Source organism: Aythya ferina, assembly GCF_964211825.1.
Source record: "Aythya ferina genome assembly, chromosome: 9".
Lineage (NCBI taxonomy): Eukaryota > Metazoa > Chordata > Aves > Anseriformes > Anatidae > Aythya > Aythya ferina.
The window spans coordinates 12,494,615-12,519,326 of record NC_140305.1 but is presented as its reverse complement, the minus strand read 5'-3'; the positions used below and the strand labels follow the sequence as shown (position 1 = coordinate 12,519,326).

General features: G+C 47.8%; 1 long non-coding RNA gene across 1 annotated transcript; it reads right to left on the bottom strand.

Moving 5' to 3' along the window:
- Positions 1-1,507: 1,507 nt before the first annotated feature.
- On the bottom strand, positions 1,508-23,965 carry LOC311441298. Its single transcript, XR_014695875.1, has 8 exons — positions 23,563-23,965; positions 23,266-23,400; positions 22,851-23,018; positions 22,600-22,759; positions 11,095-11,200; positions 5,835-5,906; positions 4,785-5,222; positions 1,508-1,721 (listed from the first exon to the last, which is right to left on the bottom strand). It is a non-coding gene; the product is annotated as an uncharacterized lncRNA (long non-coding RNA).
- Between the last annotated feature and the right edge of the window lie 747 nt (positions 23,966-24,712).

Below are 24,712 nucleotides of genomic sequence, written 5' to 3'. Positions count from 1 at the left end.
CATCACTAACATACAAATGTGAGGTCTTGGCAGCCGCAAGCAGCTACTCCCCGTCGCGTGGCTTCCTGCCCACTTCGAGGGCTGGAGCTGCTGTGGGTTTGGAAGGGGTACAGCTCCTCCTGCCTGCTGGGAGACGGGCAGAGCGGCCGCTCACAGGCCCTCCTTGCCCATTTCTCCACTGAACTCCACATCAGCCAAAAGGTTAGTGCAGGTGTGATGCTCTGTCCCCAGGAGGGGGACATCCTCCTTGAGACAGCCAACTGGGGACATCCCAGTCCCAGAATGGTTTAAGACAGGCAAGCTGAGTAGTGCTTTTTACTCCTAAGTCTTCAGCAACTGAGGGAAACATTTAACTGGCACCTGTTGATTACATTCCGTGGTCAGAGGCAGACTTTGCTGCCAGCCAGCGTCACCTCTTGTCACACAGTGACACGGAGGCCAGAGGCTTATCAGGAGTCTCAGAGGGGATGGATGATTTACTGGATAGGAACCAGAACAGCTACGGGCTCAAAAGTAAAAATCATTAAAAACATAAGTATTGGGGTGAGAGGTAAGGGGCATATTGCCACACGGCTGGGTGCAACCCAAGGGTCACCTGTGGCAGCAGATTCTGGCTCCGTGCTCTGCAGCACCAAAGCTGGGGCTCTGCTTAGTGCACTTGAGTGCCATACAGTCAGTGTCTAAAGAAACCTAAACCCTTTGTTATCTCTGGGATGATTCATGTTTGCTTGATAGTACTAACACCCTTTAATCTCTGTTTTTCCAAGAATCCCCAGCCTGCAGCTGCGGGCCGTGTGGATGGGAGCAGGCATGGTGGTCCATTAAGCTCGCTCTGGGTAGGACTGACTTCTAAACACTTTCCAAAGCATATCTGCTACCCCTGCTCCAAAAGGAATAAGGATCATCCTACCCATCCCCAAAGTAATTTTTAACAGATCACAGTTGTTGCGTCAACTTTGATTACCAGAAATGAGGTTTTATCTCTTTGGGGGTGGCTCTGTCAGCAATAGATACCAGGTTTCCTGCTTACCACCATTTGTGGGCTGTTCCAACCGTTTGTCCAGTCATAAAATTATTAGCACATTATCCCTGGGCAATGGCTTGTAATTTTCTCTTTTTATTACTCAATAAACTGTTTGGAACCCAACCCCCCAGAGTGAGAATAGGAACTAACTTACTACTTACACATACATAAATGATAGAGCAAAGAGAGAAGGTATAGGAAGACAGAAATGCTACCAAGGTGGAAAAAAAGAAAAAAAGAAAAAAAGAAAAAAAGAAAAAAAGAAAAAAAGAAAAAAAGAAAAAAAAAAGAAAAAAAAAAAAAAAGAAAAAAAGAAAAAAAGAAAAAAAGAAAAAAAGAAAAAAAGAAAAAAAGAAAAAAAGAAAAAAAGAAAAAAAGAAAAAAAGAAAAAAAGAAAAAAAGAAAAAAAGAAAAAAAGAAAAAAAGAAAAAAAGAAAAAAAGAAAAAAAGAAAAAAAGAAAAAAAGAAAAAAAGAAAAGAGAGAGAGAGAGAAAGCTATTTTGTAAGCTTTTTATTGTAATGAACGAAAAATTTGGTGTTAAGAGGAAAAAGAGACAAGCCTTGAGAAGTCCTGCAGGAGAGGGTTGCTGGGATAAAACTTCCTCCATAACAGTCCCAGCAGCACATACCCTGGTTTTCCCTACACAGTCCCAAATGCCAACACACTCTGGTGAACACGCCTGGATGCTTGGAGAGCCTTGGGAAAGAAAAGTACAGTGGTTAGTTGACTCAGTATGGCCATACTCACTCGTTCCAGCTTCATTATAGCTATTTATTTCCAGCTATAGCTAGAAGGGGCTTTGATGGAGGAAGGGGATTTTCTAAATGAAAAAGAAATGCAGTTTATGGAGAGTGAAAGCTGGTCCCAAATCCAAGTCTAATTGAATTAGAAATTGCCTGGATGCTTTCTTTCTATTCAAAAGCTTGTTAAACTTCCAAAAATATGTATATATATTCTTACATTTTCTAAACAAATCCATTCAGCTTTTTTTTTTTTTTTTCAATGTGACATTTTCTATTTCAAAGTTGACCTATTTTGAGAAGTAAGAAAATTAGCTAAATTCCCCCATATCAAAACATTTCATTCTGGGCTGAATAAAATATTGGGAGCTTGTTTTTATTTCCCTTTCTGCAAGGAAGTGTACTCCTCACTGGGGGCTAACAGAATGGATTTTATTTATTCTTTTGAAGTCCATTTCAGGCATGGAACAAGAAAAAACCCTCTGCACAATTTGCACAGCAATGATTTCCAGCCTACTTTTACATTCCACATTAAGATATCTAATCCATCCCATGGATTTGGGATATAGGAATTTGAAGTGTAAGTAGGGATTGATAAATTGAGTAATGGGTTTTATCTACAACAAAGGTTTCTTGGGGCGTATCTCCCAGAAAAGAAGTGACCACAGCCTACACTGTTCTGCTGGACAAAGGTTCCTCTCAATACTCATCACTGTAGTTTGTTGGTTGCTTTAGAAATAAAGGTGAGCAGAGATTTTGTATTGCACTCCAGCCTGCCAGGCCAATCTCTGGATGACTTCACTCACAGTCAAGGGACAGCTTTTAGGAATCATTCTTCAAATGTTTTGAACTCTTCCCCTGACAGCATTTGATTAAATAGATTTTTAATCGACACAATACTTTACACTACAGCTGCCACTGGTGTGAGGGACATAAAAATCTATCAACTGTCGCAAAAGTCAAAGCTATATATTAGAGCATCTGTGCAAGATTGCATGTTTCATTTCATTGTTTTTGGAGAGGCTTATTAATAAGGATGCCTTGCTTTTTGCAAACAGTGGCAATACTTTTGGTACACAAGACATAGTCCTACTCCGAGTTGAAAGGCTGCCTCACTGGAAGGTTTGGGCAAGATAACATGGCAAGAGGGTTTTCTTTCTGATGCAGTTCTTTCTTCTTTGTAGCTATCCAATGACATTCTCCTACTCTGGAACAATGTTTGGCAGGAGAAAAAAAATCCATTAGGGTTACTATTTGAACATCTCAGAGCCTTTGCTCCAGGCTGCCTGGAGGCGCAGTTGGCCAACTCTGCGTCATCAGCAGGTTTCCTTGACAATGCCTAAAAGATGTTCTTTCAAAAGCTGGACTCTGAAGCACAGTTCTTGTCTGCACACCAGCCCCTGCAAACCAGGTCTCATTTGAAGTCAGTTGCCAGAATATGTGATGGAGTGAGATCTGTGTAGCTTTCTGATAGCATAGCATGGAGCTCAACTTTCAAAAACTTTTCACAAAAGGTTGTGTTGGGACTGCTCAGTGCAATCAGTGCATGAGCTGTTAATGTGGAACTCATGATTGCTCGCAGCAATCACGGGGTCTGAAAACACAGCAGGATTCAAAGGAAGATCAGCCACTCACACAAGGTAACAAGGACATCTTAAAATGAGCATCTATTGAATTGGGATTCAGAGCTAATTTATCCCAAGGGAAGGTTATTTGTTAACTGCCTCTTGAAGAGTTTCTGATAGAGCTGAAGGAAGGGTGACAATTCCTCTTCACAGCCACCCCCAAGGATTATTCATTCTCCTCTGGAATGAAAACTAAAGCTTGACAGAGGGGTACAGGGACTACAGACCACAGCACAGATGCTGCAGGTTCAAGTCCCTGTTGCCTGAGACAGAGGTTCTCCAGCCCTAGAAACCAGGGCTGACCCTCCCTGAAGTTGCTGTCACTGCCCAGCACTTGAGGCTCACTTGCTCTCCTTCTGCACCATATTCAATTCTCTTCCTTCCTCAGAGTGCTCTGAATTAAAAAGCCCTCTTTAGAAACAGATGGGTGGTATTCAGTTGCCAAAACACAAGGACCTCGTTCTGTTTGGGCTGTCCAAGGGTACTCCTCCCAGCTTGCTGCCACTCCAGATGGGCACCAGCATACCGAGGATGCTAAATCATATCTGCAGCTCCCCTGCAGATGCTCAGTACCTGCTGCCGGTGCTAACCAGCCTGGGTAGGTGCCTGCACTGCCAGCCCTGCCTCCCCTCGGGGGTGGTTGTGAAGAGGAGTTGTCACCCCTCCTTCAGCTCTGTTGGAAACTCTTAAGAGGCAGTTAACAAATAACCTTCCCTTAGGATAAATTAGCCAAATAGCAGGCACTTGAGAGACAGAAGAACCTCTTATTTAGGCAAAAATGTTTCTTCTGACTCCTACTACTCCTACTGACTCCGCTGGCTGACAGCAACCAAGATCAAAGTTAACAGATACGACTGACAGTGCCAGTTCCTAATTAAGGTATGATCCTTACAAGGAAGGTTCGTTAGGATCTCTAGGTTATCCATTACCCTTACGCCTGCACCTGATGACCCATGCACATCTTTGGCACCATGACACCAAGCTACAGACACCAGCAGTGCTGCTGTGTCCCTCTGCAGCCTCTCCCAAATACTGGAAAAAAAAACTTTGAAGCCACCAGACAAAATATTAGGCTTGGTGGCAGCAAAGAGTCCTGCCAAACGGATTTATTTATTTATTTATTTATTTATTTATTTATTTATTTATTTATTTTAACCAATTTCACATGAGCATCACACTGTTCATTCTAGACCACCATTCCTGCCTCCTTGTTTCAATAAACAGTTGTATCACTGGTCACTTGCTAGGGCCTTTGCTGGCCAGCTCCTGAATCCAGGAACATCACAAATCTGTCAGTCTACTTCTTTCCTCTACATTCCTTGCAATGTGTCCCAGTGCTTCTCTTAATATCTCAGTGAGACCATCTGCCTGAGACACACCTGGGCCCTGCTTACCTCTAGGCACTTGCACGGATGCAGTGTTTCCACAGGGACACTACTTCACCACCTTGTAGAGGAGGGTTTCCTTTAAGCCCTTGGTAGGCCTGAGGACATGACAGAGTTGGTGAAATGGAGTGAGTCCCATAACAGACCAACGATGTGATGTCAGGATGGAGAGGTTCAGTTTGAACAGACAGTTCTGGATGGCTGCAAAAAGTCAGAAATCAGTGATTGAGAAGCAGAGTTATTTCCTCCTTGGAAGCCAGGTGGGTCACGCTCCTCAGCCACACTACCAGCCCCATCCAGACAGAGCTGAGCATCCATTTTAATCAGTCCCCAAATGCCCTACCAGAAGGAAACTGTTTAACACCCTAAAATCTCAGGTGAGGGGACCTGGCATCACTGCAGGTGGCATCTGGCCCTGGAGCTCTGCTCCAGAGGCAGCAGCTGACTCTGAAAAGGAGCAAAGACAGAAATGAGGCTTAGAGCAGCAAAATAAATCAGTGACAGAGTTTCAAAAAAAAAGACAAATGAAGTTGAAATCTGTCCTTGTTTATTTTAATGTTTGGAATGTTTTCGAGGTGATTTATGCCCCCGCATCAATGTATTTCTCTCTGTCTCTCTCTTTCTTCCCTCCTTTTTTTTTTTTTTAACAGAAAAAAAAAATAAAATAAAAATTGGGGGAGTTAATTGGATTTCCAGGCTTCACAGCCAGACACTGTAATTGATCTCTGAAGAGATGGATTTGTTGGTTAGCTGGTCATGAATCTGATAAAACAAGCAGGAAGGAATGAAAAATTCCCCCCTACCAAAAGAGCCAAAGAGGGGCAATGCTGGCAGAGACCCCCAGCACTTGCCTTCACCAAGACATGGGATATTCCCTGCCTTCCCTTCCCCTCCCCATTTTTGTTCTGCCTTGCAAGGCCATTATTTTCAAAGCATGGCTGCATCAACCAAGGCCCCCTGCATCTGCAGCTCCTAGCACCCGAGAATCCCCCAGCCAGCACCACGCCTCATCGCAGCCCCCAAAAGTGAGTCCTTCACCCCCAAAGCTATGTCACCCACCTCTGTCTGTCCCAAAATACAGGTGCCATCTTCAGTCCCCTTGAGTTTCTTGTCGCAGCAGGCTGGTTTGCTCTGTGAAGAGAGGAGGCACTGAGCTGGGGGAGAGGGGCAGGATGCCCCCCACTGCCCATAGCTACATTTCCCATTTCACCCAACTGGTGTCTAAGCATCCCCACCAAGCCAGGCTTGTGCTAGCAGGCTGGCAGCACAACAAACCTTGTCCATGTCTGATTCATTCAAAAAAAAAAAAAAAAAATCCTCAAATTCTGGGTTTGAGAACATGCTCTAGCCATTGAACCAGCTTTATACACATATTCATAGCAACATCTCCCAGTTGCCACCAAACCTCTATGAGCATAGGGTTTTCTTTTCTCTTGTACATACAGACATTTATATTCTGGTTTCAGCTTAGGGTTGCAAGAGGCCTGGTCCTGCTGCTCTGACCAGAGCTACACTGGAGGCTGCTGTGCTGTAGGGTACCTCGCTCAGCCTGTCACGGTGCGTGCTCTCTGCTGCCTGTTCCCACAGCAGATGGCAAGCGGCCGGTCCCAACAGACTGCAGCAGGCTCCGGCAGCGCCCGCAGGGAATCCAGCTTTGCACAGATCTCTGCAGGTGAGTCCACATGGGAACATGGCACAAAACGAGCACAGGAGCAAACTTCAGGTGGTTTAGCGTCATCCACCAGCTGGGAGGGTGAGAAAGGTGTTTGTGGGAGCATGCTGACACAGGGCAAGCACTGCTTTTCCAGGCAGGGCAGCCTCCTCCCGTACCCATGCACTCCAAGCCCCAGGTGACCGAAAGACCTTTGTTATCTGGGAGAGTGCCACATGCCAGGGAGAAAGCTCCCTGCAAAATTTGTCTCTTCAGCGCAAGACTCAGCTCATTCCTCTTTTTGTTGTGCATTTTCCAAAATCGCAGTCCACTGGCACAGCTCAAAAGGAACAAGGAAAACTCATCTGCCTTTCTGAGCCAGAGACCCCCTCTCCCCCTTGCGGGTAACCCAAAGGAAGGTATTACGTTCCCATTCACCTGCCAGCTCGCCCAGGAGACGAGGAATTTCAGTCCTTTTATCTGTTACAGGCTTGTCTGAAATGCCTGGCATAACCTGTGCCTGTGCTAGTTAGGCTGTGCTGATGTTTCGCTGTTCAGAAGCAACCCTATAATAATTGACCCGGCTTTTCTGTGCTGCTGACACCAGCTGGCATGGCCTCGCAGAAGGAAACACTGCGCTTGCACAATGCATAATTAAACTATGGAGCTAACTTCCACGGGAAGTTGTCGTGGCCAAGAATTTGTGACATTTCGGAAAGGAAGCAGGCATGTATACGGATAACAAGAATAGCCAGAGTTACGACAGCTAAATAGCAACATCCCTGTTGACAGTGCTAATGATATTGCAAGGCAGCCTCCCGTTATTAGGGGTGATAAGCGTATCTAACATAGGGCAGATCTGCCTTCTGCTGCACCTCCCTTTGCAGCATCCGCTTCTGGCCACCCCTTGGAGAGGACAGAGCTGCATGGACCCAATCCCATGCATGCAATTCTCCTCTTCTATTTTTTTTTTTTCTAACACGTTTCAAAAATATTGTACAGTTTTATTTTGCTGTTGCTTGCACTGGATATAAAACTCTGCGCAACAGCAGCTTTCCAGAATTGTAAACCTGGTTTATGCTCAGGAATATTGTTCTGTGCAGGTGCAAGGTATCACTCACTCCCAAGCACTGCAGCTACTACAGACTGTGACAAGAAAGCTGCTCACAAATGGTCACGCAAAGGAAAACATCTGTTACAAACTAGCAGGTACACAGATCATCTGCAAATTGCACAGCTTGCGCCTGATTTTTCCCTTGCTTTGTTTAGCAACTTGCGGGGCTGCCACGCAGGATTTGGGACCCCCATGGTGCAGAGAGGCAGACGACGGGTGCTGCTGGCAGCGCAGAATCCGGCCTGGCACCCACCTGGTCCTGCAGAAGGCATAGGTCATGCCACAGGCGTTATTTAACCCAGGTGCTCCTTGCTCGGCCACACGCCCCTGTGGGAAGCAGAGAAGACAAGGCAGGGCAGCGCAGGGCAGGTTCCACCCAGCCTCAGGAAGCCCAGGCAGCAGGGCTTTGAGGGTATTAGGTTCAGAAATGGAAGCGGGCTGGGTTGCCTCTGTTTCATTCCCGTGGCACTGCTTTTTATCGTTATCACTCCAGAAGGGCAGGTTGTGCTTCAGCAGGCAGCGTCCCTTTCCCTTCAGCCAGCTCTCTGCCCCACACATACCTGCTTGCCCCCTGCACAGGCTCCGTGGGCTGGCAGTGATTTATTTTTTTGCTTTTTTTTTTTTTTTTTTTTTTTGCCTCCACCTCGCACACAAAAGATTTCCTGATCTCAGCTGGACCTTTACATCTGCTTTGTGTTACAGGGCTTAGATCAGGAAACAGAAGGATTCTGTTTCCATCAGGCAGGATCTCTGGTTGATCTCCAGCCAGCCTCAGGACTCAGCTGCGGTTCCCAGCATCACATGCGATGGTTAGAAAGGAGGATCCTCCTGTGCCTCGTGGCACTGCCCTCCCGATTGTCTGCTGCCAGCACTCCCACCTGGGTAGGGCTCAACCATCTCAGACACAGCCCGCAGCTCTGGATGTGTCCGAAACCTCTCCACCTGCTCAGCCTTGCCCAGGCTCTGCTCCCATCCATTGAAATCCTTCTCTCCTCCACCAGAGTGCCAAGGGTTCCATTTCGCATCTTTTTCTTTTAAAACACAATTTAACAATATTTACATGATCTTTGCTCCTTGAGTAAAGCAAAGGGGGGCAGGAGGAGGGAACCCATCCCTGGCTGCACACTGCCATCACCTGCTTTGAACCACACGATCCTGGAGCTCCTGCTCCCCTCGGTCAGATGCATCAACACCTTTGGCACACGATTTATCATGTCAGAGGAGTTCACCACTTCTGGCACAGAGCAACAAGACTTATTAAGTCCTGGACACACGCCTTAGCAATCGATGGGAATTTCAACTGTGACTACATTGTGAAAGGGATCAAACCTTTTAAAAACCCATTCCTCAAACAGAGTGGTCTCGCATCCTGCAGAAGCCCCGTGTAAACACTGGGGCCTCATAAGTACCTGTGTGTGCTTCGGGGGGACAAGAGTCACTGCACACAGCCTGGCAAGACCCCGTGTGAAGCACCACGCAATCCTTGTCACCCAAAATTGGGGTCAAGGATGGCGAGCTCAGGCTGGAACTGGCTCAGAGGAAGGCTATCTGCAGCATCGGAGCAAAGGTGGCCTTTTTACAAGAGTCAGCTGCTGGGAGGCCCTGACTTGTTAGTTTAAGAAAATGAAGGTGGAGAGGTGATAAAATTGTTCTCTCTTCATGTATCGGGAGGTTTAACATGAAGGAAGAGAAAGTGCTATTTAAGGTGAAAGGACAACATCAGCAAAAGGTCACAAACCATCCATGAATAAATTTAGGTGAGAAACTAGAATAAGGCTTTTCACTGTCCAAACAATTAGGAGGAAAGCCAGTGCAATAAAAAAGGTGTTTTTTTTCAGCCCAAGAAAGGGAAGAGAAGCTTGGTTGTCTGCAATAGCAGGGAGCAGGATGCAATGGCTTGGAGGTAGTGCAAAAACAGTGTTTGTTTTAAAGGAGCATTACTGCAGCCATGCAGACCGAGGCTGGTGGAGAGGCGAGGTGTGCAGGGAGAGACAATCCATTTGTACAAGGTCAACTGATTTAATTGGAAAAACGTGACAACTTTCAGACTTGGGCCTGACACGGGGCAGTAAAAAATCAAGGCAAATATAAATCAAAAGACTGTGAGAGTGCACAGAGGCCAGCTGGCCAGCCCAAAGGCTGCATCCAGCCCCACCGAGTGCTGGGGGAAGAGAGGGCAGCCAGAGCAAGCACGGGCAGAAACTCCCCAGTGCCGAGCCAGCACTGGCTGTGCTGTAGCAGCCCACACGGAAATCCATATGGAAAATCATTAAACAATTACAACCTCTATCGGAAGAAGATCATCCTTGGAAGACACTTCTCCAGAAACCTCTGTTTGCCGCTTTCAGATAAGCCCCTGCCCCATGGGAACAAGGGCCAGAACACATTTCACAGATCAGCAAACACTAAACAAAGAGACCTAAGCAAACTGGGGGAGCAAGACAAGCCAACGCCACCCCACCACCTCCAGCTCCATGCGTCCTCACGGGCTGGTAGTCGGTCATGCCGAAACACCAACCCGTGGGCATGGCCCCAGCCACGCAGCCACCCCAGCAAGCCCGGGGCCACGTGCTGCTTCCAGCAAAGGAAGGTTTTCCATAAAATAACCACTCGGCGCCAGCTCAGCGGTCTGGGAGAGGAAACGATCCGCCTGAAAAAATTACCCAGCCAAAAAAGTAAGGTCTAATGCGCTGGCTGATTTAGCACACAATTTTATCACTCCCTACAGACAGAAGCCTCTCTTATTTGGAAGGTGCTTAAGCACCTGATTTCGGTTAGGCCTAAATACCTCTCAAAGAGCTGGCCCTTCATGCAGAACCAAGATAATCTTTGAAGACACAGCAACTCACCCGGCTTTGCTAAATCAATCTCACTGTTATTTTATTCAGCGTAAAAAAAAGTTCCCAGGGATCACATTTCTACCAGAACTTGTTAACAATTTATAACTATCACCTTAATCATTAAAAACAAACAATGGGAAAGAAAAATCATTAAATTAATCCCTGATCTGGAATCCCAGAAGAGAAAATGAATTATTTTTCAAGACTGTAAGAATTAGAGGCCAACCTTCCAGATCGTGTAAAAACACGAAGAGCAAGTGTATGCATACTCTGCCAGACAGCATCTAAGGCTGCTGGAGGAAGGCTTTTTTTTTTTTTTTTTTTTTTGTATTGCTTTGAAGCTCTTTGCTGTCATTCTCCAAGGAGCCTGGCAACCACATTGTGATAGAGCAAGGATGAGCCTTTTAAGCTTTCAGAGTTATTTCCGAATGAGCACGGGCTGAGCTGAGCATTGCAGCTGATGTTCGGGAGCTCCTGGCTGTAGTGTGCTGAGTTCAGCCTGGGCATGGCGAGCAGAAGCACCGCTGGGACTGGAACCACAACCTGCCACCCCTGGGCTTCTGGGGGGTTCCTAAGGAGAGCTGCCTCCCTGTGTCCCAGCCGAGCAGGCTCCAGCTCCCTCAACAAACTCAAAAATTAAGGCAGCAAGACCTGTAGGAAACGTTAGGGGCTTTTATTAGACCAGCTGATAGAGACAAAAAAACAAGGACTTACCTTGGATGCGTGCTCTACGCCCATCTCACGAGATGCCAAGACAGCTTGTCAGGTGTGGGCTTTCTTTTTCTTTTCCCCATTTGTACTAATAAATGCATTAACTAACCTACAAAAGCCATAGATCACTACAGTTATAACCTCACCACTGCTACGAATAAATAGCTACGTTAAACAGAGACAAAAAAGTGGAGGGACAGGCAGGGGAAGCACTTCCACTGCCTTACAGGGAAGGCAGCGGCAGGCCTGGCCATGAGACCCCAGGCATGGGCTTGCCAGCACCCAGCTTGCTGCCCGTGCACCCACGAGTAATTAACTGAGGCTGATAATGAGAAGGGATGGACTGAGACAGGTATGCAGGCTGGGGCAAGAGAACACGCTCCCCAGCTAACTGCTCGCATGCAGTACTGAACTTAAATGCTGCATGGTGAGGCTTGGAAAATTCATGTTTTTCCCCCCATTTAGCTGAAGGAAGATCCCTCTCCTTTGGCATGGCGATGCGCACGGTTGAGCACAGCACCAAACAGAGGGCACTGACACACTGACCATGCCACCCACCTCTCTGGCCATCCCCACCAGCCCCAGCTTCTCCTCCCCGCCGCACCAGCGCTGACCTCCCCACTATCGAACTCCCCATCACGCTCCTGGTGGGGCTGCCACGTCCCCACCCAACACAAATCAACGGGGCCATCACCTCCGCGGGGCGAGGACGGGAAGCGAGCGTCCCAGCGCGGTGCCAAGGCAACTTCCTCACCCTGCTGCCGCGGCTCGGGCAGGCGGCCGCGAGGAAAGCTGGTGGAAAAACCTGGGCAGGGGGGGCGGGAAATGGGGGCCTTCACTTTTCAGGCTGTTAACTGTAATTAGCCTGGTTTCTGAGATGTAATTATCTTGCAATCTCAAAGCAAACACCCCGGAGGAAATTGCACAGTTAAAGACAGCATGGCATTAAAAATAAATTATGAGAGTCCTGCCCGCTATTGCTATGGATCTGTCAGCATTTTCACTCTAAAAGCCCCTGCTTGGGGGAGCTGCAATCACCCAGCTGTGACTTTCCATGCCAAACTGTCTGCCTAGATGTAGGATTGTGCCGCATCCCTGTTATGATGCAGAAATTAAAAACAATAACCCCCCTGATCAGGAGGCATTCAGCTTTGTCACAGTCCAATTACAAAATCGCTGCACTTTGGGGGTGGGGAGGTTGTTTTGTTTTGTTTTGTTTTCCCAGAGGAATTAAATTCCACGGGCTATTTAATACAGTGCACGAACAAAGCGTGGTAGGTGTTTGGAAACAAGTCAGATGCTAACAGATCACAATATTCCTTCCTCTCACAGAAAGAGCTCCCGAGCCTGCTCTCTGCTGCCCTTTTTGTTGCTGCGTGAGCGCCTTCCAAAATTAGGACTGTGCTTCACACCCAAATTGCCATGCCAGGGATTCAGCCCAGGAGGTGGAGGAACCCGACTACTACAGTGGGGAGCAGGATCTCCCCAGCAGCTCGGGGCTCATCCCTTGCTTGGGACACTCCCTTGCTCAGCCCAGCCTGCAGGGCTTTGCTTGGCCTCTGGCTCCATGGAGGTCACTGCTCTGCGATGCCTGGCTGGGGAGCAGAGGCAGGAAGGAAGGGGGAACTGGCTGGGAAGCAGGGCCAAGTTCCTCATGCAGCTACAGAGCGTGAAATAAGGCAGCCAGAGAGGAGATGTAGCTCGCTGTTGGCTTATTTTTAATTTTGGAGCATCTTTTCCATCCACTTCTACTAGACAACATCAGCCCCAACTCAGGCTTGCCCTGAAGCCAGCAGAGCTGTATAATGGTTTAGGTCAGCAGAAGACCATACCAACATCATCCCAAAGGGCTTTCCCTCATGGCATCCTCCCCTGCGGGCGAAGTTTCAGATCACAGCAAGGTGCAGGTGATCACAAGGGACCATGCGCCCCAGCCAACCCGCGCTCTGCCACATGGAGAGAACCCGGAGGGAAGCGGTACCTGAATAAGGCTGTAAGAGACACTAAAATCCCCCCTCAACATCTGCAGAGCACTGGGACTTGCCACCATCTCCAAACCACCATGCTCATTACACAAAGCACCACTTCTCTCATTCTGCAATAACTAAGGTGGACAAGGAACGCCCAGAAACGTGCCGAACCCTGGCACAACGTTCAAGATGGAGAAGAGAAGATCCAAAAGATCATTGCCTTGCCTTCCATCAGAAATACAGCTTCCCTGAGGACTCCTGCAAATGGGCTTTCTCCAGAGCCCTGCCCGCTGCTGTGGATAATTAGCGGGTGCTTCTTGAGTACGAGATGCAACCACCGCGGGGCTTCACGCAGCTCTAGCAGCGCTGAGCCCCACTTAACTAAATTCTCATACTTCTTACGGTACGAATCAATCCCACCGTCTCTCCTCTCTACATATCTCGTCACTCACAGGATGCAAAAGAAGAAGTCTGGAGAGCCCATTAAAAGCCACTCGACTGGAAAATAGTTTCTGGCCTAATTCTAGCACCAGGGTCTTAGCTGGGGAGAGAAATCTGACAGCAAGAGTGTGTCTGCGGGGAGGAGGAGGCAGAGCTGTTAACTACTTCACCAATCTAACGTATAGCACTCTCCAAGAGTAATTAATAATTAATATTCGTAGCCTGCTTAAATCTGTTGACTCTGTAAACCGCTGCCTCTCACTTAGAGGACTCTCGGCATGCTGAGACAAACTGAAGAACATCCCCCATGGAGAGGCTCAGCATAAACAAGAGCAATGGCAACTCCCAGCTACTCATCCCTAGTTTTAATCCCTCTGCTTCTCTTGTCCTCTTTATCTTGTTTAATTAAGCATAATGCCTTAGCAGCAGCTCTTACAGAGGCAGATGGAGAGTCCAGGATGAGAAGACCTGGGTCTTTGGTCACTGCGAGGCTGCTACCAGTGCTCTAACTGGAGCAGTAAGGCCCTGGGTTGGCAGGGGACGCTGAAGTCACCAAGCTCCATCCCCTTCAGAGGGTGTGTTCAGTGCTTCTAAGCCACAGGCCACGCACTGCATGCAGGAGCGAAGCCGTGCAGCACAGCACTGGAGGCTCTGGAGCACTCGTTCCAACCAATCCTTTCTGCAGTGTTGCCCCTAATCCACTTTGTCCTCATTCAAAACCACAGATGTAAATCAGTTTCCCCAGCTCCCATCTTAATCTGAGTTTCAGCCATCAAAAGACGCCTGACACTGACACACAGTGGTCGCAGTAGCTGTGGGGTCTGGGTCATAGCAGTTGCAACTCAGCAGCAGGCTAACGAAACCAACCTATGAGTATCGGTAACCCCATATAGGTCACACACATTGAAAGGGAGGTGGAATGGAGCAGAACAGGTTTCCTTGGTGGCAATCCACACTACTGAGGAACCTGATGTTCTACATAATGTCATCTACATGTCTTCTACATTATGTCATAAACTAGAAGGGCTTGAAGTTTTGGACCAAGAAATAGGCACCTTTGAGAATATATGCTATAGGATCACCGAAACTGCTCAAATTTTGTCTCAGTTCATCATCTCAGGGGCCAAGCTGACTTCCACTGAAATCATAGATCACTGTTTCTTTTGACTTTACACAAGACTTGAATGCCACCCTTAGCATCTTTTAATATCACATGTTGGGGGTTACAGAATGCACACATGCATGACTTGTTCTGTCACAGATCTGAGTCATTCATTATATGTGTATATTACTTGCTCTGCTGTATTCCTGGTTTGGTAGAACACGAAAAGTTCTCTTTTCATTATAAGTAACATTATTCTATCAACTGTGTTATGTTTAATCACAGTTATGGTTTACTCTGGTGATAGTTTTCTAAGATACAGGAAATAGTTTAAATCGGTAAAGTAGAAAATGACATGAGTGACTTACTTTCCACATAAACTCCAAACTCTGTTTAGTTAATCAGTATTCAACAAATACAATTCTATTGAAGTTTGCTTTTCTTTCGAGAGTGCAATAGAAAAAGGACTGCTAGCTAGCATTCAGATGTGAGCACACCTAAAAATACCATTATCAGGAAACAATTATACAACTTTCCCTGAATTGATAATTTGCATTTAGAAAGGAGGAAAATATGCCCATAATTATTTTTCTGTTGCTTGCTATAAAAGCTAAGGACAGACAGTGTGATTCTGTGGCTAATAAATACTGAGGGCATGGCTGTCCTGCAAAGTGGGTTTTTAGTGAGAAATCAAGCCATGTGAGGACGGACCATGGGAGAACATTGCAATTTTTGCACTGTGGCCCAAAAGATCGGTATACTTGGGGAAAAATAAAAAATAAAAAAAAAAAAATCTTGCTATTTGCCTCTCTGCGTTTGTGCATATTGTCTTTACACTCTAAGCAAATAAGACCTTTCCTCTGGAGTCTCATAGTAAGCTATATAAGCATCAGTTCTGGTTTTGCCAAGATTTCAACAACCAAAGAAAAATTTTAAAAGATTGTTTTACTCTTTTTAGTAAAAAAGAAAAAAATCTTTTGGCTTTGAATGAAACACATTACTCAACTTAAAACCAAAATGCTTCATTTGGTCACCTAGCTTCTGTAAACATTTTTGTCAGGTTTCATAAAAAAGTACATGAGATTTGAAACTTGAAGTTCTCCATTTTAATTAGAATACATAATGGAAGGCTTCAAGGTCAAACAGGATCTTTTTGGTTAAAATACCCTTCCTCTTTCCTTCCCTGAAATGGGCAAAATCCAAACAAATTCCTGAATGTTTCGGGGTTGTCAAATTCTTGGGAGGGAGCCCACAGAAGAAGTGCTCACATTGAAAAATGCAACCCCCCCCCCCAACCTATTTTGAGTTTGTCAGAGTAGACCCAGCACCACCCAAATATCTGCTGGGGGATCCTACTGCTAGTGGGACAGGAGCCTGGAGTTGCCTTTCTTGCACAGGCAGTGGCACTGCACAGCACTGGGCCCGCCTTACAGCAGCTGAGTGCTGTCAGCTTAATTTCAGCCTTTCCTCCCTCACCTGCAAGATCTATTGCCAGAGCAAAAGTGTCTCTTCCCATCCAGGCAACATGCACTTACAGGGAGAGCTGCCGGACTGTAATGCCAGGAGCAGGCCTAAGACACACCAAAGGTTGAGGGAGTGCAGGAAATGGCTGCCTTTCCTCTCATTCCTGCTGATGTTGCCATTAGCAGCTTCCCAGCGCTCACCGCTGCTAATCTCGACACCCACCAGCACTCCCTCAAACCAATTCTTCTTCACATAATCTCCATTCCCCCTCCGCCCCCTCAGGTCCAAACCTACTGAGAACAACAATGTTCCCCTGCAAGAGAGATGGAGCAAGCAGGGTTGGAGAGCGCAAGACTCCTTCTGAGAGCAGGCCCACAGCCGGCAGCTCCGGACAACAACATCCATTTTGCTAATGACTGGAATAATGATGGCATTCTTGTTAGTAACAGTGGAGATAACAAGGCAAACACTAGTCGTAATTATTGTAAAATGTGCAGAAGGCAATTTAGAATAATAAATGTTTCAAATGCAGAGAGCACACGCGCGCACAAAAGAGCTCGCCGTTAGCTGGAGCGCTCCATCTGCGGCGTACAAGGGCCTTCCTGATTGCATTGTCGGGAGGAAGGAGTCCTCCTGTGGGCTCAAATTTAGCACTGCCATGTCCCCTGCCCCACCGGGGTAAGTGGCACAGGATCCTCCACTTGCCGAGCCATGAGGGTCTCCTGCTGGCTTTTGGGCTGAAACAACAAATAAAGGCTGCGAGGACCTTTCTTCACCATGGAGGATAGTAACTGATTCCCAGGCATGGGTCTCTCCTAGTCATAACCCAAGTCAGCATCTGCAGTGCAACGTCAATCAAGGGCAGCAGTGAGAGATGAGGGGCTGGAAAAGGACCCAAGGGAGGAGAAGGGTGGGGTTAAGAAGTGGGGCCCAGAGGATGAGCGAAGGGGAAGAGGAAGGCCAAGGAGAAGAAAAGGGCGCCTGGGAGACTCTCGTTTGAAAAGCTGAAGAATGCCTGCCAAAGCAAACAGTTGGACATGCAGGGCTCTACATGTCTCTGGTTAATTTTGACCATCTGGCATTTATTGAAATTGCCTCCCTTTGTGTTTTCTACGATGAAGTGGTTTTGTGTTCCTGCTTTCTCTCCCTCCTTTCTCCTCTCCCTCAATCTGATGCGTAGCTTCTGTCCCTCCTCTCAGCTCACTCCACCCCATGGCAACTCTCAAGCAAGGAACACGAGTGTGCAAATGGCTCCAAGGAGGGTGCCAGGGATGGGGAGCAAGCATGTGCATGGGGACAGCCACAATCCAGAGGCTCTGCCCTCCCCACTGCCCCTCATCTGACATAGCTCACCTTCCCTGACTCCCAGCCCGTGACAGCAGCAGACTGCAGGGAAAGATGGGAAGAGAAATCAGAGCAGAAGTTAAGGAGAAGAACTCAGCCACAGAAAAGCAGGGAGAAAAACCTTTAAAAAGGTGCAATTGCAAAGTGATGACAGGCTGGTGGAACGGAATTAGCAGAGAGGAGGGCTCTGCTCACGTCCTCCTCTCCCTGAACTGCCGTGCAATTAGAATTAAGCCAAAAGAGCCATTTTGTAGGGAACTTTGCCATGAGCTGCACTTCTGCAACAAGGGCGAGAGACTGAAATAATCAACATTTTCAGCAGAACAGAAATGCAAACATCCAAATTCACATTTTAACTGACAGTTTCAGTCAAAATACATCACCCTGACGTTCTTCAATCAGAAGAGATTCACAGACTCCCTTCCCTGCATAGCCTGCGGTCCCAGGCCAGATTATACAGCCACGATTCCATAGCTTAGATTTCCTGTAAGTCAGCAAGAAACCTCTTAGGCTCCTGGTGCACTCCCCAGCCTGTTGCAAGGGGGGGCTTCTCCCAGTAGTTCCTCAGGAAGCCTGTCCCAGTGAAAAGAATGAAAGCAGCACAACCGCAAGGCTGGGGGAACGTCTCCTTTGCTCTGTGCAGACTCCAAACACTTCAGAGACAGAACATCACTCGTCGCAAGACCTTCTTCTTCCCCAGTGAAATCGCCCCGCTGCTTTGCATGCTGCTGCGGTGTTCCCAGTGGCCACGACGCTTGCAGGCTCGCACACGCTCCAAGGACTGCAGGCAGGAGCTCGGCGGCTCTGCTGGCACAAATTAGCAGAGCTGAAACTTTAGATCAGTGACAGAGAGTCTGCCTCCTGGGAGCAGTAAATTGCGATGCTGGTCCCCAAAGACCCTCCTTGCCATTAAGTGATTAATGAATTCATTAACACCTCTAAGAACACAGGAAATATGACACAGACAGCCTGCCTAGGCTTTGCAAAGGTTTTTTTCTTCCCTTTTAGGAAGAGCAGAGAATAGTGACTAATTAAGCTATACGGCCCACGGCAGCACAACTACGTTTATCCAGTGGGGATGAGCAGAGAGGTGAAATCCTCCATCTCATGTTCCAATCAGCTTTCATTTGACCCATAATGAGATGCTAAAAGAAGGGGATTATTGCTGTTATAAACCTTTTATTTGAAAGGCAAAAAAAAAAAGGACAGCATTCCCAGTTCAAGAGTGGTATGAGCTCAGGGGATGGCTGGAGAAACCATCAAGGCTGGGAGAGGAGGAGGAATTGTGCAATGGTCTCTTCAAGACTTACAGTTCTTGAGAAAATTCTTCACTGTAAAAGTGGTGAGGCACTGGAATAGATTGCCAGGGTAAGTTATGGATTCCCCATCCCTGGAGTTGTCCAAGGCCAGGCTGGATGGGGCTTTGGCCAACCTGATCTAGTAGGCGGCATCACTGCCCATGGCAGGAGGGCTGGAGCTAGATGATCTTTAGGGCTCCTTTCAACCTGAGCCATGCTATGATTCTATGACACAGAGGGCCTTAATTTTTGCCCCCTATGTGACACAAGGCATGAGGTTACCTCCCACCATATGCCAGCAGGACCTCCCAGTGCTCCAGTTGCTACTACACAGCGGACGTGGCGATCCCTCCCTGTGCAGCGACGACAAGTGCCTCTCGGCCCACCAACACCACGGATGGGTTTCCCAGCTCTGGGTTCCTGCTGAGCTGAGTTTCCTAGTGGTTTCACCCCACCAGCCATGGCCAGAGAGGTCCCACCAGCAGGCAGGTGGGGGAGCTGCCCCATGCAGGAAGGGACACTTTTGTTACCCATTCTGAGGGGACAAATCTTAATTTCTCTTGGGCTTGCTTGCACCCGTGGGCTCTACTGCTGCAGAGAAGATGGTATGCCACCAATCAGTACAGAAACACTTCTCCATAACTCAAGTGGGACAACTCTCCTTCACCCCAAATGGCACAGAAGCACTGAGGCTGGCTTTCGCTGTGGCCTTCAGCATCCTGCAAGACCTGCCTTGGGATCACGGCCTTGGGCTGCATTACCCTTCGGCTCTGGCGAAGGGGACAAGTGGTGCTTGGTACCTAAGTCTTTGTATTCCTTCTACATAAACAGAGTGGTGGGGAGCCACCACGTCCTCCTGTTGTGGGCAGGTATCAGGACTTGGGGAAGTTTGAAATTGTGGAGAATCAGGCCCAAAAGACAACTCACTTTCAAAGACAGATAGTAAATTGGAGGGAGTTCAGAGAAAGCCACTAAGAAGATTAAAGGGCAGGAGGTATTGATTTACGTAGGAAGATCAAAAGAGCTATATTTGTATATAGTAGTTTAGCTAAGTGATGACTAAGTGTTTAAAGGGAAGAGTTTGAAGGACATAAACCGAGCGAGGGACCATTACGGTGAGCACAGTGAAGAGAGCTTAGCAGGAGCATTAGAGTGAAAGAAAAGGAAGGAAAAAAGAGGAAACCTCAGCTGCCTGCCTGCTTCTCTTGGCAGGGAGATGCTGACAGCACCGCTGACACTGAGATTTGGCAAACCAGCTTACCAAGGCATTTCAGGGCCTGTACCCCTTTTCCTTCCCCTCTGCAGCCGCGCCATGCCACAGCAGTCAGGAGCACACAGGAAGGCTCTCAAGTGGGCTCCAACCACCACGGCACACTCAGCACCCTTCAGCTCGGTGATATTGGAGCACCTTGGACAAATTCTGAACCGTGGGAGCCCTGTGACTGCTCTAAGCCCAAGAAAACCAGAAACAAGGCAGCTGTATATCCTAAATCCACTTCTGAGCACTCCACTGTCCTGCTCCATGCAAAACAAGGCCTACAGATCTCATCCCATCTTTAAACTTAAACACTGTTGGATCTGTTGCTTCTTGTCCAGAATTAGTGTCTGTAAAGCATTAACCCAAGTATGTCACAAAACCAAACCCATCCGCACGATCTGGTGAGATCCCAGCTGGCAGAGACCAGCTGCCCGACCCCGCTCCCTCACACTGCCCTCTCCTAACAGAGCTGTGCAGAATTTGCAGGGGTAGGGCTGGGACCACGGCCAGAATACCCAAAGCTGTTCTGTTCCTTGAGATTATTCAGATCCACGTGAGAAAAAGTCAGCTGAAGTGACTAAAAAGTGACCTACCTTGGCCTCCCTCTGTGGGCTCGAGCTGACAGATGTCTCAGCAGAGCTTCCAAGAAGAGCAAGGGCCAGGAGCATTCCAGAGAGCAGTGCCCTGGAAAGGCTCCATGGCGAGGATCATTCCTCCAGCAACGATCTCAGCAAACACGTCTTCCCCTTCCTGGGGGAATCTGACAGCAAGCCCCTTGCTGAAAAGGCACAAGGGTGTGCAGGACATGAGTCAGGGTGGACCTGGAGGCCAGATGTTTCATTGGCCATATACACAGCTGAATTTTTAAGCTACCTCATAGTCTGGTATCTGCTTACTGTGCTAAAGACTGCAGCTGCCCATCGTAGCAACACATAACTAACCCCTCAGAAAAAGCATTTCCTATCCTGACGGTGAGGAGAGGGGAAAGATAAGACAGACAAAGAGAATCTGATAAGACAGCATGATTGAATTGCTCTGCCATTGCCAGGGATATCCTGAAAACTTGATGGCCTCACTTCATAGTCCAAAAACACCAACAAAAAGCTTTTGCTCTTAGATCGGCAGGGTTCTCCAGGCAGTTTAGATCAATGCCAACACTGCTCCCTGTCCACACCATTTGGCATTTTATCCACCACTTGCTGGAGTGATACTCTTGGCTGCGAACATTTATAGACAGCAGAAAGCGAGGTCACGTAATGAGGACAGGGCAGGTTGCAGAGGAGGGTAAATGAGATCAGATACAAGGGGCAGGATTCATAGCCTGTTAGAGAACCACTAAATATATTTATATCTCCCTGACCTACCAGGTGTCAGTCTGGCCCAATCAACGGCCCCTTGATCTGTGCGACCAAGCAGATCCAAGAGGATAAACCTCCCTACGTGGACGAAGCAGATGACGTGACACACAAGCAGATTTGTTCAGCGGTGTCCTCAGCCACAAGCTGGTCACCCCCAATCTACACCGCCTACTTACATTACTGCCGCGTGGAGAAATATGTTCTGATGCAACCAAATGCAAGAGGATGCCTCTGGGAACAACGCATGCAAATTACAGCTACTTACAATGGGAGAGATTACCTCAGAAAGCTCCAGCTCCGCTGAGGACTGCAGATGCTTTTCATGGAATAAGTGAATATTCATCCAAGCAGGGACAGGAACCAGGTTTTCTCTGGCTATTTGCATCTGCTCCCTCCTTTACTCCCCATTTTGTCCCTCCTTAATTCCCTCTTTTACCCCCATTTACATGATTCCTTATGAAAAAAACAACACGCCTGACTTTAACAGGAGTGTAGCACAGCTCTGAATTTGCAGAGATTTTCTAGGGGATATGGGGATGTCTTAGGCAGGAAAAACAACTGTGTCTACTTCAGCAACCTTGTGAACCACTTGGAGACAGAGCACATCAACATGTCCCCTCCCAGGAGAGCTGTGGGGCTGCGGGCAGGTGTGCCTGCTGGGGCAGGTTATCTGTAGGTTTGGGCTCAATGCCAGTGCTCAACCCTACAAATGCATGAAATAACTCGTGGTTGGCCGAGCAGGATGCATGGGTGACAGCAACACCCCATGGGGCTGCTGCAGAGCCACCACGTGCAAGCAACTAACCTTCTCCCACCACCTGCTCCCTCCCAGCCTGTGCCCCAACACTCAGTGTCCAGCTGGGGGAAACACCAGGGGGCTTTCGACTGGAGGCCACCGAAATATCTGAACGCTGGGAAAACTAACAGCTGAGCTCGGTTTGTTGGAGAGATGCTTAGGAGATCACAAGACGTCTAGACATCTTAAACATGGAAATATCCTAGGTTGCAGGGGACTTCCCAGGCCTTTGACAAAGACGTGGTGAGATTCAATGCCTGGAAGTTCAGGTCAGATAAATCCCAAAATACAGTGCAATTTCCCAGCAGGGAGGGAACCCGAACACTGGAGGACCTTGCAAGGGTGTGGGCCCTCATCATTTGACATCTTTAGCATAGCAGGAGATAACTTCTGAGCAGCTAGGCTTTATTCCAGCTCCTGGGAGAAAGCCCAAGCCCCAGGGTTAGAGGGAGTGGGACTGGATGGCGCAGGGCATACCTCCGGCCCGGGGAACCCATGCGTGCCCCTGCTCGCTTCCTCCTTCCTCGAGCCATGACAAGAACAGGAAATTCTGCGTTATCTGCTGCTAAGCCTTGAAGCTTCTCACTGAGCCGATAGCTGTAGTCAAATCTCATTCTCCAAGACCTCAGCTGGTTGCCTGCAGACATAAGGAAGGAATTCATTTATTTATTTTCCTCCTCCAGGCTCATTTGGCCAGACAGATGTTGCTTGCTATTTCTTTTTCTCACCTTCCTCTGAATCATCCAAGATGAGCTGTGGCTGGAGGCACCACACTGGAGGCACAGCGCTGCCTCTGCAGAACTGGGGAGCAGGGCCACTGGTTTTGCTCTATCATGAACCCTTTTGGGTTCAGTCTGTGTCATCTCAGCTGGTCAGTTACCCAGACAGCACCTGCTCTAACGAGGGTCATAAACACAGAGCTTCAATAACTCTGCTGTGCAGAGTTCTCTACCTCCACAGCAGACAGTCTGGGCTCTCAACCGGTATCACCATTCAGAGCCTTACAAGACTGCCTAAATAAACATATGTAAGAGTTTAAATTCAATCTCCCCCTTGCCCTGTCCCCTGAAAAACTCTTTGATGACTAAGCCCATTAGGGGAGGAGCAAATCTCCTCGAAATGTCACAGCTGATCTCCACTGACCTTATCAAAGTGCAGGATCAATACACTGACCCATCAGAGTTGGAAACCTTAAGCAAAAGCCGAAGAGAAGCAATTAAAGCAGAATTTCAAGAATGGAAGTGGGGGTATCGAAATATCCCATTATGCCTCTGGAAACTGAAAAACAAATGAGCCAAAAGTAACCACGATGCTTAGAATTATCATATACATAATTAGTATTTGATAAAGCAGGAAATACAACATAACATCCATTCATCATGCTGACAGCTGCAAAACCATATTGCAAAGCTCTTAAGTGTTAGTGGTGTGTGTATGCACCTTCAGCACTGCAGGTACGAGTCCAAATTGCCAGCTCAGGAGCTAATGTGCCACAGGCTCCATGGGATCCTCGCAGCAAATCCCAGGGAACAGTTCTGTGATGCATGGCAGCAGCGTAAGGAGGTGACCGTGTGCTCTTAACTACCGGGATCTGAAGGATGGAGAGGCATCAATGAAAGTCCAGGGGCAGCTGACAGCTTCCAGTGAGCCTGTGACTTCAGGCACCCTAGAAAATCAAACCAATATTCCTGATATTTGGAACTTAACCACCTACACCATCACATTACTGCAACAGTCTCTACTGTGGTTTTGAACCCTGGGCCATTTGCAACCATTTCAAACGACTCCTTGTCCCATCCTGGGAGATGGCAAGGCAATTTAAAAACTGCTTTGGAGGAAGAGTATGGGCAGGGGACAAGGAACGGCCCTGAGTGCCCAAACAGATGCAGCCAAAGGGCTTGCGGTAAGAAAAGTGACAGTTCCTCAGCCCCTACAAACCATAAAGCAGCACCTCCACCACCCGATACCTGGTCCCCATCAGATGGTAAAGTATTTTCATATAAACTTGCTGTTAACCTTTCTGCAAAGAGGGCTATTAGCAAGGCAGGTGGCCTGGGGTGCAAAAAGAAGCTATGGTTCTATGGGGAAGAGTTGAAAGGAACACATGATAGAGAAAACACTAAATGAAAACAAAGAGAAGGGGATTAAAATGTAAATAACTTAATGGTGGCTTTCTCTGGAGCAACTCACTCTACAAGGGCTTTGCCCAAAAGAAAAAGATATTTTTTCTTCCCTTCAGAGATATTTTTAAGATTTACCTTCCCTCACAAGGGTGAACACGAGCCATTTGCAAGCAACTCAGCGACAAAACAGGAAGAAATCAACTTCTGCCTCGCCTGACAAAAATAGCCAAGTGCCTGATGGCGAAACCACACACCCATCATTGCTCTGCCTGGCTGGAACGGAGCTGTGCCTGAGCCTCCCGCTGCGCTCGCTGATCGCCAGATTGTTAACTTGGGATAGGTCCCTGTCCATCTGTCGAGTCAGAATTATTCCACTTGAAAAACACTGAAAATTCCCTGGAGTACAGCAACTGTCCCAATTCCCACGTGAGCTGTCTCACCGTCAGCCACAAGCTGCTCGGAGGAAC